This window comes from Hyalella azteca, unplaced genomic scaffold, assembly GCF_000764305.2.
Source record: "Hyalella azteca isolate HAZT.00-mixed unplaced genomic scaffold, Hazt_2.0.2 contig4316, whole genome shotgun sequence".
Lineage (NCBI taxonomy): Eukaryota > Metazoa > Arthropoda > Malacostraca > Amphipoda > Hyalellidae > Hyalella > Hyalella azteca.
The window spans coordinates 323,509-336,694 of NW_025934536.1; the positions used below are offsets into that span (position 1 = coordinate 323,509).

A 13,186-nucleotide genomic window follows, 5' to 3' on the forward strand; every position below is an offset into this window, starting at 1 on the left:
TATTCTGATCACTGAGACCTTCCACCACATTGGTGATGTTCATCTCAACTTCCGGTGTGCGATAGATAAATAGCTGAAGCGCTGGTAAATATGTGGCCACTAAACTAACTGAACTAACTTTTTATGATACTGCAATGATTTGCACCTTGCAATTTTCGATAGCAGTGCTCTCGACAATAATTTGTGCTGGTATCGGTAGATCCTTCATTTTGCTTCAAGCTGTGTATTGAGGCGAAGATATCGTGCTGAGCTTCGGTCATACAGGCATGAAATACTCGTTTTTATGCTACCTTGTCACAATCAATGTTCGATTTGATTTGGTACGTCTCTGTGAGGAAGCCATTTGTCCGTTTAAGCGCACAAAGAGAAGTCATGAATACCACATGAAGATCGTCGGTCGTTGCTTTTTGTGCACTCGCTTCATTCGATTGCGGTTTTAATCGCTCTCACCACGCTGCTGATAGTCGGGGACCCCTACCTGAGGACCTTGCTTTTTAGCGCATTTTCTCATTTATAGAAAAAATGCCCTGTGCTCGTCATGTCCCTGTCTATCCGTCCGTCTGTCCGTCTGTCTGTCGGTGACTTCATGTTTTCGTCGACGAGAAAATGCGCTCTCTGTCGCTCACTGCAGTGAGTACCGAGTTATATTTTTTCGGCTCTGACCAACAGCTTTCCCCCTGATAGGCGTTATTTTGAAATGATACTTTACTCCAAATTTGAATCGGATAATTCAGATTATCCGATAAATCGAAGTATTCCTAAATTTGGTATAACTTTGTCCATTCCTTAACCTTATTACTTTATACAAATTTGTATTGACAAAACAAACGAATAAATATCCTTTTCCGTCACTCATACGCCCGAATCGGAATGATATCTGAATCCCGCTCACGCTGTCTCTGTGAACCAGAAAGCCTTTGTCTCTGGTTATCACGCCGAGGCTCCGTTAATGTTCGGAGCCTAGTTTACCGCTTCATTGTACTTCAGTGCTAACATGTCGAATTACTAAAATTGCTCCCGCATTGTTCTCCGTCATATTTCATTTTTGACTTGGTGTTAATGGAATTGAATTTTTACCTAAAGGTTCTGAACTACACTAACTTTTGTTACTCCGATTATTTTTCTGAAGTTCTTCGTGTTGCTTCCAATTCCAAGAGGCTTCAAATTGCATTTAATTACTCAATTTATCTATCGCATCTGCATTATCGATGCGATAATCCGTCATCTGTGTTCTTTATTCATGGCAACTCTGCAAATTTCAGTGACTCCGTCGAACAATTTTATTATTCGTTTATGACAAATTTACAGGCATACATATACCTTTTGCTTGAACGTTCCGTTTTTTTTTCTATAATTTCTCACTTTGTATGAACAACACATTCGGCAACTTATTATTCCATTGTATTGATCATTAAATAACCCTCGAACTAAAGCTGGTCTCTTGTACTTTGTCGAAAGAGCTGCGAAGTTAAGGCCTGCGCCTCTCTTGAATTGAAGTGAATGCTTAACATTTAACAATGCTTAATGTTCTCAACGCTTGGGAATATTCACAAATCCCAGCTGTTGACGTTGACTTCTGGAGTAGCTGAGAGCCTGTTCGACTAAGACCTGTTTTCGAGAATCTCTCCGTGATCATTAGTTAAGTTGAGAGCGTCTCGAAACTCCGGCTCTCAGTGTCATTACTACGACTATGCATCGCAGTCTTCTAATGGCGATCCCAATCTGTTCTCATAAGCTATTAAAGGCTACTGAGCAACCAAAGAGGAACGGCTTGCTTGTGTATTTGTGTATCGGCAAGGCCATTGCCGCGGCAGTTTGCTTCCAAGCTCGCCTAAATGACGGCCCGCGGCAACGCTGCTCAGCGTATACAAGAAGCGTCGGGATGCTTACGAGCAACTTTGCACTTCATCAACATTTCAGGCTATGCTGAAGAGCGCCATGCACTTGTGCATCGTTCGAGTTCCGGTCGTTGATCTTCGATTTTACGTATTTTTGGATCTGCGTTGTTTGTTCTAACCTAATTGCACTCATGACTCGATTTAAGTAATCGCTATGTGGTCGTAAATGGAAAAAATATAACTCAGTACTCACAGCAGTGAGTGACAGAGAGTGCATTTTCTCGTCGACGAAAACTTGAGGTCACGGACGGACGGACGGACAGACAGACAGACGGATATGGCGAGCACAATAGTGCATTTTTTCCATAAATGAGAAAATGCGTTAAAATTTTAATTTAAATTACCCTTATTATTTCGAGAAAAATAGCAATCGTCTACATTTTGAGCGTGAATGCTCAATAGCTTGTGCTTGCTTATGTTCTGTTGTAATATTCTGCTTATTTATCCTGAAAATTAAAGCATCAAGGATTATCCCGCGATGTTATTAGGTTCACGAGACTGGTTTGATGCGCTTGAAGGGCTTGCCAATGGCATTCCTCAGGGTCTGCTGCCACAATTTAATCAAGAGAATCTAGCCTAATTGTGGCCTGGCCCTATAATGCCGGTGTCATTATATGTCCGTGATCCCTTCGCTGGGGCTGGCTTGTCTTCCCAGTGAAAATTTACAGACGCGGCAGCTTCTGATTTGGGTTACCAGAAGCTAGGGCGACTATAAATTTTGTTACCCAGTGAAAATTTACAGACGCGGCAGCTTCTGATTTGGGTTACCAGAAGCTGGGGCGACTCTAAATTTTGTTAGGGTTCCTGCTATTGTACGTGGCTCTTAGTACATCCCTTTTGACTAGGTCTTCTTGGGCCTCCTCTTGCTTCTTGCCTCTATTCGCTTTGCCAATTAATGCTGGTCACACTCAATGTTTTTGTACAGAACAATGTGGATGCCCGCGTCATTATTATCCATTTTATGTATTATTTAAGTTGGTTCTTCTCTTTTGACAGGATTAATAATTTACTAATTCACTTGGGTTCGTGTCGTGATTGATTTTAATGTTTTTTGTTACCCTTTATACGCAACTCTACTCAGGATTCACATATTTCATGACTTATTATGCCGCTTTCGTGGTTTTGTCTAGAGTCTGGACTCAAGATTGTAGTGAACAAAGCTTCAACGATCTCGCCGGAAATTTTCGAGTAGGGGCTGGGTATTCCGGATATTCTGAAGGATTCAATCATTATATGTTCATTTTTCTTGTGAGGTATACGCTGCAGTGTACAAAATACGACCGTGATGCAAGATCAAAATAAAAAAAATGTTGATGTCATTGTTAATGCATCGTGCTGTTTCTAGAGATCTTAGTTTCGTACACTATTCTACTTTGTTATTCTCTAACGAGCGTTCGCGCACAGTTAACTCTGATTCACTGTAATGTGAACTGTCATTAATTATCATGAAATTCACTTTTATATAAAATGCATGATCGTCTGTCTTTTCTTGTGCAAAGCGTGCGTTGTGCGAGCTTGAAACTTAGGCGCTTACCTTCAGTGCATACGCTTACCTTCAGTGCATATACGCTTACCTTCAGTGCATATACGCTTACCTTCAGTGCATATACGCTTACCTTCAGTGCAATTGTGACTGCCTGTCATCCAGTAGCACGACATTGTGTGCCCCCGCTGGATGCTATCCTTTCTCCTTTTACAAAACGGACAAATTTTGTGCTATGTTCGTGGGATCAAGTCACGTCATTCTGGATCTAATTTTCAAACTATATGCATTACTTTGGTAACATTTCATCATATTGTCCAATATTTTAATAAGGCACCGCATTCATGCAGACAAAAATCGCAATAAAAATGCCCCGAAAATGAAGACGTTGTCGCACGCATCTCGAGCTCTGCCCGCCGTCGCTCCGGAGTTTAATGCGATGTGTTCACAGAGCTTTTGTATCGCATGGCGTTCCGTAACTTGAGCTGGCTTTATTACCCTCACTTTTGAAGGAACTTAGATTAGCCGCTACCTTATGAGTCACTCGCGCGCAGATGGATGGTCTGCCACCAAATAGCAAAGGCCTCGCTCGATGTCGCTGCAGAGTACCACGCTGCAAAAGTGCCGCTTATTCTAACATTGCCTCCTAATTGTTACCTAACGTTTATTGCTATCGTTCGTGAGAAACATAGCCGTAAAACTACGGCCTTGCTTTATTGTTATTGCTCCCATTTAATTTGTCCGTCCCGTGTACGTGAGATTTTTGCAGTCGTCCTCCCTGTGCTCTTGATGCCGAGTTTACTTATTTTGACAAACTGGATTTTTTGCCGCATGTTCTGGCTTTCGTATTTTTGTCTCATTTATAAATCCTAATCGAAAATATATTTTCGATGCTTGATATAAAAGTATCAAAGCAAACTAAAAAGACTCGATTGTATACCCTCAATGCTCAATAAGAGTCGAACCAAGATGTTTATTTATCTTATCCCTAGTAAGTAAATTGGCCTGGACATGTCATGACACATGTCATTGCGTGTACAATAAAGTAATTCGATCCGTTTGTTTATCTCACCTTTGAAAGTTCGGACGTCTTTGCTGGGGAATTCGCGTGGTGGTCATATCAATGATTCAGAGACGAGCAGCACGCCTCTAATGCATAGCATTAGAGATCAGAACGACTATTTGCCGTTCTAGCATTCATTTGTTGAACGAACAACTATTGGCCGTCGCGGGTCCGCTTACTGTAAATTTCTACACAAAGTTCATTTGCAAGTTTCGGATGGCGCAGCGCTAGAAACGGAGACATATTGGCCATGGCATTGAGGCCATTACTCCAGCCTGCGTGCACGACGGCAAGCCTTGTGTGTAGACTTCAGCCTTTTGCCATCTACATAATCAACATTGTCCAGAACAGGAGTTGAAATTAGTTTCGAAGCGTTGTGCCTCTCGGTTTTTTTTTGTCGGTTGTTCCGGCTACATTTTTAAAGGGCAATCCTGGGCAATCTGCTGAAACGCTATGCAAACTCCGGAGTGCATTTCTTTTAGAGATTTTTTGCTGCTACCTCTCATTTTTGTGGCCTTCTTCATTCACATTTAAAAGAAAAGTCTTATGTTTTTTTGCGAGTTTGAAAATTTGAGCTTGTGGATGAAGTACGTGTTTTGGTTCGGGATTATCAGTGGTCACTTCCACCTTTGTGTATCGGGCTGACTTCTGTCATTCATATTTTCATTTCAGATTTGTTGGAAGTAGAGTTAAATAGTCTACCTGTTCTCAGCGAGTATTGAACCTGTCAGTCGATATGATATTCGTATCGTACGCGCCACTTGGTCCAATCAATTGCGTAAATACGGGCAAAACATTTTCACTCGTATGCAAACCGCGCTAGTTAATATGTCAGTGTTGATCGATTTGATGATGCAAATTCTTCAATAACTTTTATACTTGAGTGATTGATATGTTCTGAATGAATGAATTTCTTATGAAGTTTGCTTTACTTCGAGTAGTGGGACTTGTAAGTTGTTTTTATTTTAATTTGGACGTAATTTTTAAAATTTTAGAAGGTCACTGCGCGAGTTGTCAAGTTGCCTTAATTGTCTGTCGTCTTAAATGGTTCAGATGCATAACAGTAATATATTCTGAATAATAATTGATTAATGGTTTGATAATAAGCTCATCTGCTTCTTTGCTCAGCCGATATGGCTATTTCATTGCATGCAACTGATCGAGTACTGATGATGGAGCTGGACTCCGAAACATTTTCAATATCGATATGGTGAATTTGCTTGGCGTTTTCTCTGCTTTTAAATTCCTTGAGTACCTACGAGCCATTTTCACAACATCTAAATTATTTCCTCCTTTCAATTAATCTATCTGTCGTTGAAGTCCTAACTGTAATTTGGGATTTCTTGACCCTTACTTAAGTGCTCAGCTACTTTTGAAGATCTCAACGTTTCTATGATAATGATAAGCAACGTTCATCATTCTGTAGATTGCCAGCATTTTTAGCCGCCGAAGTTCGATATGTCGGCGCCCCCTCAATCTTGACGCGCTAAGTACGGGCTTCTTGGTGTACAAATTGGCGTGCTTCATCAGCAATGTTTGGCGACCAATGAATTGCAAACACTCGAGTTTTTGAGGCCCTTCTGTTGCCGCATGGAAGGCGAAATATTCCGCCTATATATACTCGGCAACGCCCAGCGTGTTCAGCTTTTACCGACGCTGGTGATCTCTTTAGATTTTTTTTCACTCTACGCCCTTAAAGTTCCGTTTCATTAACACCTAAGTGTTCTAAAAATAAATTATTGTGCATAATTATTATGTCGTATTATTAATATTTTATAATGTCCTAGAATTTCAACTATTTATGCAACAATTCCCGAGGCCATCATTAATCAATAATAACAAGATTTTGTCTCGTTGCATTTCATTACTCGACTTTGCTGACACACATTCATTAACTTGTCTACAATCTGCCTTGTATAATTTAAATCATGGTCCTAATTTCTTAAGGGACAAGTCCACCACATTATCGACTTTATTTTCGCCCTCAAGGTTGTTCCCGCTAGCGACATCGCAAACGAATTTCCAGCCAAATTCAATGTCAATGCATGTAGGTGTTTCTTGCGCTGTATTTCCATGGTAGACGGCTTCAATTTTTCTTGCTACTTTTGCGACCGTGAGACAAAATAAAAAGAAATAAAAAGTTGGTTTCATTCGATTGATCTTGCAGAGGCTCCCGCCAGACTCTATTTTAGAGCCTCCGCCGTGACATATACTCACTCGCGGGAGAACGCTTCTTTCTTCAGACTCGAGATTGTTCGGCATTTCCTTCTTTTGGTCGCTCTCAGTCGTGCGATCAATACATATATTTGCCAACTTGTTTGACTCGACGGCCTTGGACGAGATTTTCCTTAGCGAAAACGTTAGAATAAACCCACGCAACACGCGTAAAATGTGCTTCATTTCTTGGGCTGTGACTTGTCAATTTTTTCTGAATTTACATTTTGCATTGGAAATTGTACGGAAAAAATATTTAGTTTTTGTTTTCAGTAACTTTGAATTGGAAAGTTTCCGGAAAAATAGTTTTTTTCCAGTAACAAATTAGATCTTTTATCCTGTTGGGATGCAATTTATAAAGCATGAAATCGCTCTTCATTTTATTTCAATTGAACACAGTATCATTGTTATTTATGACGATCTATTAATTTTATAACACATATTCTTTTAAATGTGTGTGTCTTGCTTTTTGTACATCGATAATGACCGAACGCGGAATAGTTAGCATTTAAGTTTGAATAGCGTTGTGCATTTTCTGTTTGAATACCGCCTGTGAAAATCATTTTATTGGTCCATTCTGGTTCGCTGGGCTTAATTTAGTGCAGCAATGGTGGCGTTTATCGTGCGTTTGCTGTTTCATTGTCAGTTTTATGTTTCTGCCGTTCAGTTTGTAAAAGCAATTAGAAGTTTGCTTTGATTGAATGTTCTTGCTGCAAAAATCCGCCTTTGGTGTTTAGTTTGTACACCTGAGCGGTATTGCCGCTACGCATTCGCTGGATGTCATGTGCAAGGCACTCAATGTGCAAGAAGTGTCGAATAACTTTTGATGTTTTAGAAAAATGTGCATAGGCACAACACGAAAATGTGCAGCGTGCATCCGACGTAATTTTATTAATAAATTTGCCTCCGTGGTTTAGTGTCTTTCCATTTTAACGTATGTATAGAGCTGGAAGATTTTATTAGTTTAATTCTACGTCATTTCGCATTGTTCTGTTTGCATAGTCGAATTAATTGGAACTGAATCGTTTGTATACAGTCGGTTATTTTCAGTTACGGAGTTTAGATTAATCATGAATTTTATTTCTATCTAATCGTTCCTCTGGGAAAGTTATGTTTAATTGAAATTTTTGAATTAAATTTTGAAGCTACTGTTTCTATGTTTCACAGGATTTTTATTGTGAAATAAGGATCTCTTTCTCAGAAATTTATTTCGTTCGACGCATTATTTTTGGTTAGATGAGGCATTTTCGGGGAATTTAATTACGATCTCACGGTTACATGTCTTGCCGATATAAGCAAATGTTTAAATTTTATCTGTTAAAAACGTATTTTTTAGAATGATCAATTCAAATATGTTTATAATTCCGACCTTTACGCCAAAGGGACGGCCAATTGCTGTTATTTCCGAACAAGATCGTCTAATAAAATGGCCTCCGAGGCTCGTCATTTGGCATTGACGAAGCAAATATAGAGATTCCAGCAAGTTAAGAATTGATTAGTTTTCCATATTCATTTTATTTGAACGTCCATGTCGACCACCCGTTGCCAGCGTCCGTAAATTGATAACAGTTTGCTGAGTGAACAATTTTCCGTATCCTACTTTGACTGGCATACCCGAAGGCTTGCTCCGCTCGCTTTATGATGAATACTATTGAATTAATTTGCATATGATGACGTGAACGTTGCGTAGAGTTTCGTGTATGGGCCGAACTTTTCATTTGCTCTGCTGCTCCTGCGGGCATTGATTAATCGCTTTGCTTGCCTTCATTGAATTTTTTAACCTAATGCAAATGAGTCATTTGTTTATTACGAGGCACCTGTGATCGATGGCCTCCCTGACGCCTCTTTTCGCTGCCCGAGATTTTCTTCCGATATTAGCTAGGCTGTGCGTTCCGTATTTGCATCTCGTATTAAGATTTTTCTGAAAAATGGTCCGCAAAGTTACTCGATGAGCCCAGCAGAAACTTTGCGCGTATCATGTGTGCGGAATATTGTTTCCTGTAATTACTGAAGCATCTGCTATTTTTTCGAGTTTTTAATGAACGCTAGCTGTATTAATCACCATCACTCATCAATATCACTTCACCAAGTTCAATAAATTTGTATTACTTTCCGTATTACTGCAGCATCTACTATTTTTTCTTAGAGCTTTCGATCAACACTATACAGCTGTCTTGTTGAAAAATGAACTGCAAAGTTACTTGAGCCTAGCAGATACATCATGTGTGCAGAATATTGTTTCCTGTTATTACTGAAGCATCAGCTATTTTTTTCTCAAAGTTTTCGATCAACGCTATACAGCTGTCTTTATTTCCTTCACTCATCAATTTCACTTCACCAAGTTTATAAATTTGTATTAGCTTTTGTTATTTCTATGTTGTGTTCAAATCTGTGTTCGCAGATTTTTTTATTTTGTGTTGTTGTTTATCTGTGAACATGAACTGATTTTATGAACTTTTACTGTCGATGGTGTTAGTCTTCAAAACTGAAAATAGAGTATTTCTGGAATTTTCTATTTCTATTGAATTCTCGGCCAATTTGCAATTCAAGCAATCAAATTATCTTAATACTGACAATTTTAAGTATGGTATCTGTAATTCTCCTCCAGCACGATTCTATTAATTATGAATTTTACTCCTTATAAGTCTTCAAGCCTGACACTAATGCAAGAAGTGATTGGCTTCATATTTTTCTCAAACATATATTGGGAATAATATTTAGAGCCTCGTGAGAGATCGTATTCATAATTGAGATATGTCATAATTATTCATAATTGAGACATGGCTGTGAACTCGCGCGGTGTAAGTAGGCGCAGTTTTTCCTTTAGACGCCGACGTTCAAAGGCAACCCGGAAAAAAAGTCTCGACAGGCGTCGAAGAAGCTCTCTTTTTACCTGCCAGCGACCGTTCACTACAAAGGTTACCTGATTTAATTATGTTGAGATCAAAAGGCCTCTAGCGAACCAATAGAGCTTAAACGTCCGGAACGTCACTGTGAGATCGCCGCCCCCTCCGCCGCAGAGCGTCCATTGAGATAATGACATTTTTCTGATCTTCGATATATTTCGGCGGCAATTGCTTCATATATATACGGCACGGTAATTGCTTCGTATATAGCGTGTCACGGAATGGCCGTGTTCATTTCCCACAGTGTTTCATTTTTGTGCAGCCACTAAAAAAAGCTATCATTCATCGAGCTTTGAGAACTTCGTTCTTATCCTAGACTTGAAAGTTTTTATTTAAAAATTTGGTAAAAATTTTGTAAGAGAATGTTTATTTATTTATTCGTTATTTTTTCGCATTTTGGGTTAATTAGCTTTATTTTCGGACGAATAACATCGATATCTGTGCTGGAATGTTCAAAGATTCGATTTTATTACCGCTTTTTTCCGTACCAAATCGTTTACTTGCATTACCTTCAAGCGAGGGATTTTTGTTTTGACTAATTCGAAACATTCAGTATCACCAGCTAACAAATTTTAAACCAGCTCCGAGTTACTTACCAAAGTCATTGCCCTGAAAGGTAAATTGAAGAGAGTCAAATAAGAATCTTCGCTTGACTAAGCATGCTTGTTGACTTGGACGATCAGAAGCAGGGCTTAATTCCGGCCTGTTGGCTCTCAATCATTCCTGTCGGTGCACAGCCTATGATTTCTGGCGAGAAATTGAGGACTGAGTTCAGTCTATTGAAGATTGGTTTTGCCTGAGTTTCTGATATAATTAGAGTAAATGTCTCTTCTGTATTTATATCATTAGAAATCCTACGAGCTTCGGTATTTATTTAATGTTTTTAAACACTAATATTCTTCTGCGAGACTTCAAGTAAGGCTAATGTGCTGACACGCTACTTCTGGATGTATCAAGTAAGTATGCAACCATTAAATTGTATGCTATTTTGACATGTGTCGTTGAAGACGTTAACGCATTCGAAATTCTCGAATACTTGCATAATCCATTATGTAAGTCGGAGTCACGTTAGCTCTTCGTCAGACCTTTTGGTCAAAGCCTCTGCGTGGGCATTAAAGTATGCTACTGCAGAGACCGGCTGCTGCTTATGTCACTGCTATTTATTAGCTTCGCCTTTGTTCGGTGCTAATGAAGGTGATGTGTTGCGGCGGCAGCAACTTGCTGCCCAGAAAGCTGCAGGTTGCCTAACATGTGCCAGCTGTTCAGGCGCTATAATGTCGCTCCCTCTCGTCATATCAACGAGCCTTGCTGATGAATGGCCTTATAATTCAGAGTTTATTAGCGGCTCTCGCTGTGATTTTTGTCACTCTCATCTCTGGGACCAGCCCCAGGCGAGCATGATACTTTTTCTTTTGCTGGTTTCAGGCCTGCTTGTGGACGAAATCTCGAGTTATCGCTCATGATGGATAGTTTGGTTCGCAAAAGATGTTCAACTGGAATCCTTTCGTTTAGCAAGACATAATTACTAATTGTATTCCTCATTTATTCTATTATTTTTTTTATCTTTGCCAATGAAGGATTTTTTTCAAGTCATCGCAACGAAGCTCCATTATAGACTCCATCTGTTGGACTCACAGAAGCATTGCATAGAGACCACTGTTTTCAATGCGTGAGTGCTTGAAGCTTCCGCGGCGCACGCAGTATTTTTAGGGGCGCTAGGCTAAGCCGATGTACCCTAACAAAATTTAGAGTCGCCCCAGCTTCTGGTATCCCAAATCGGAAGCTGCCGCGTCTGTAAATTTTCACTGGGATATTTCCCGGCCTAACAAAATTTAGAGTCGCCCCAGCTTCCGGTATCCCAAATCAGAAGCTGCTGCGTCTGTAAATTTTCACTGGGATGTATTGGTCGGTCCGGGGGCTGGGAAGCGCGCAGCAATTAGCGCGATGGCAGCATAGACGCGTCCTCCGAGACCTGCCTTCAAAGTTTGTGGTAGGCACGACACTCGGCCTTTCATTCTCTCCGCTCCCTTTTTACCGGCGTGTAACTCCCCAAAATTGTATTTAATGCCACGTGGCACGAGACCGTATTGGATGCTGCCGAACAACTGAACAAAAGGAAATGCAATCGTAATTTATCCGTGCTCTATAAGACTTCCATGCGTTGACTTCTCTGCGTTGGTGACATTCTATAGGATACTGCCGTGTATATGTGTTAGTATATTATATGTTACATTTTCCGCGCAGTAAGGTCAGCCATCAACCTGCAATGCATATGTTTTATGGAATTTGTCACGTATGAATTTTTGTCCTTTATAGAGGGCTATATCATTTCTTCTAAGTACTGTTAGAATATATTAGTTATTGATTGTACTGGTCAAGTATCGCTTTGCTTGCCTTTATTGCTTTATATTTATTTATTTTTGCCTTTCGTTATTGCTATGCAACTAATCTTGCTTCGTTAACGTGACAAATGTTCCTTTCTGAAAGCTCTCTTTGCCCCTCGTATTTTCCATCCTGCCTAATTCGGTATTCAGACTTACTCTTTAATTGAATCCATCAAGCATGTGTGTTGAAAATGTATTGAAAATTTGAGGCCGAATTTTCATGGCGTTATGAATAGTTCATTCTACAGCGCCGATATGTAACATACCGTACATACTTTTTTCCGATCTGCAGATTATCTCTGTTTTACTGCTGCTATGATTTACAGTTTTCACATTGATATTGTACTCTTTAACTTTCTACTCTTAACTATGTGACTGAAATAGTCTTAATAGGAAACTGCGTGATTGCTTGCGTCTATAGTACTAATCATTGAAGCACAACTGACTTCGATATGGTATCGTGGTATCTTTTACCTGATGCTGAAATAGTCTTAATAGGAAACTGCATTATATATGCTCTTGTCAGTAGTACTAACCATTGAAGCACAACTGACTTCGATATGGTATCGTATATACCTGATGCTAACTGAAACTTTTATATTTACCTCAGGTTCTAGATTAGTTTTCTAATTACTTCAGAGGCACAAAACGTTTGTCGATACAAATTCAAACGTTAGTGTGCATTCAATTATGCAGTGTTAAGGGAAGATATTCTACTGTGTTGTTTCTTAAATTCCAATTCCTTATCGTGAGCTCCCTATATATATGTATTACATTAGAACATATAGATATGTGTTAATTTTTACGTCACAAATTCGGGGTAACATTCGATGAAAACGGATGATTTATTATCAGTTACTTCCGTCGCATACTTAATTTTGAATCCAGAAATTTAGTATTGATAAGCTAAAGTCACAGCCATCCGTCCTATGGCCCTGTAATACCCCGTTAACTATCCAGTGACACGCTCAAATTTGTACTTGACCTTCGTAATTGATATCAGCTCCTTTAAAAAGTTTTCATAAAGGCTAGTAGACGACCTAAGTTTGCTCTTAAGAAATATTTGCCAGTATTATAGTCTTAGGATCTAATAAATCTCAGTGTCCGGTGTTTGGTGTATTAAGAGTGTCAAATAATTATATAGTTGTTGTTGTGCTAGCTTAGTTTTTCAAAAAGCTTATTTATATTCACTAAGTAGTGTTGTGTAGTGAAGTGTCCTTGTTGAAGTCTACGAAGTG

At 39.4% G+C, this 13,186-nt stretch overlaps 1 protein-coding gene across 1 annotated transcript in view; it reads left to right on the top strand.

Moving 5' to 3' along the window:
* The window catches only part of LOC108682264 (tyrosine-protein phosphatase Lar), a 340,083-nt gene that overhangs the window by 133,567 nt on the left and 193,330 nt on the right, over nucleotides 1-13,186 (top strand). The window lies entirely within an intron of this gene.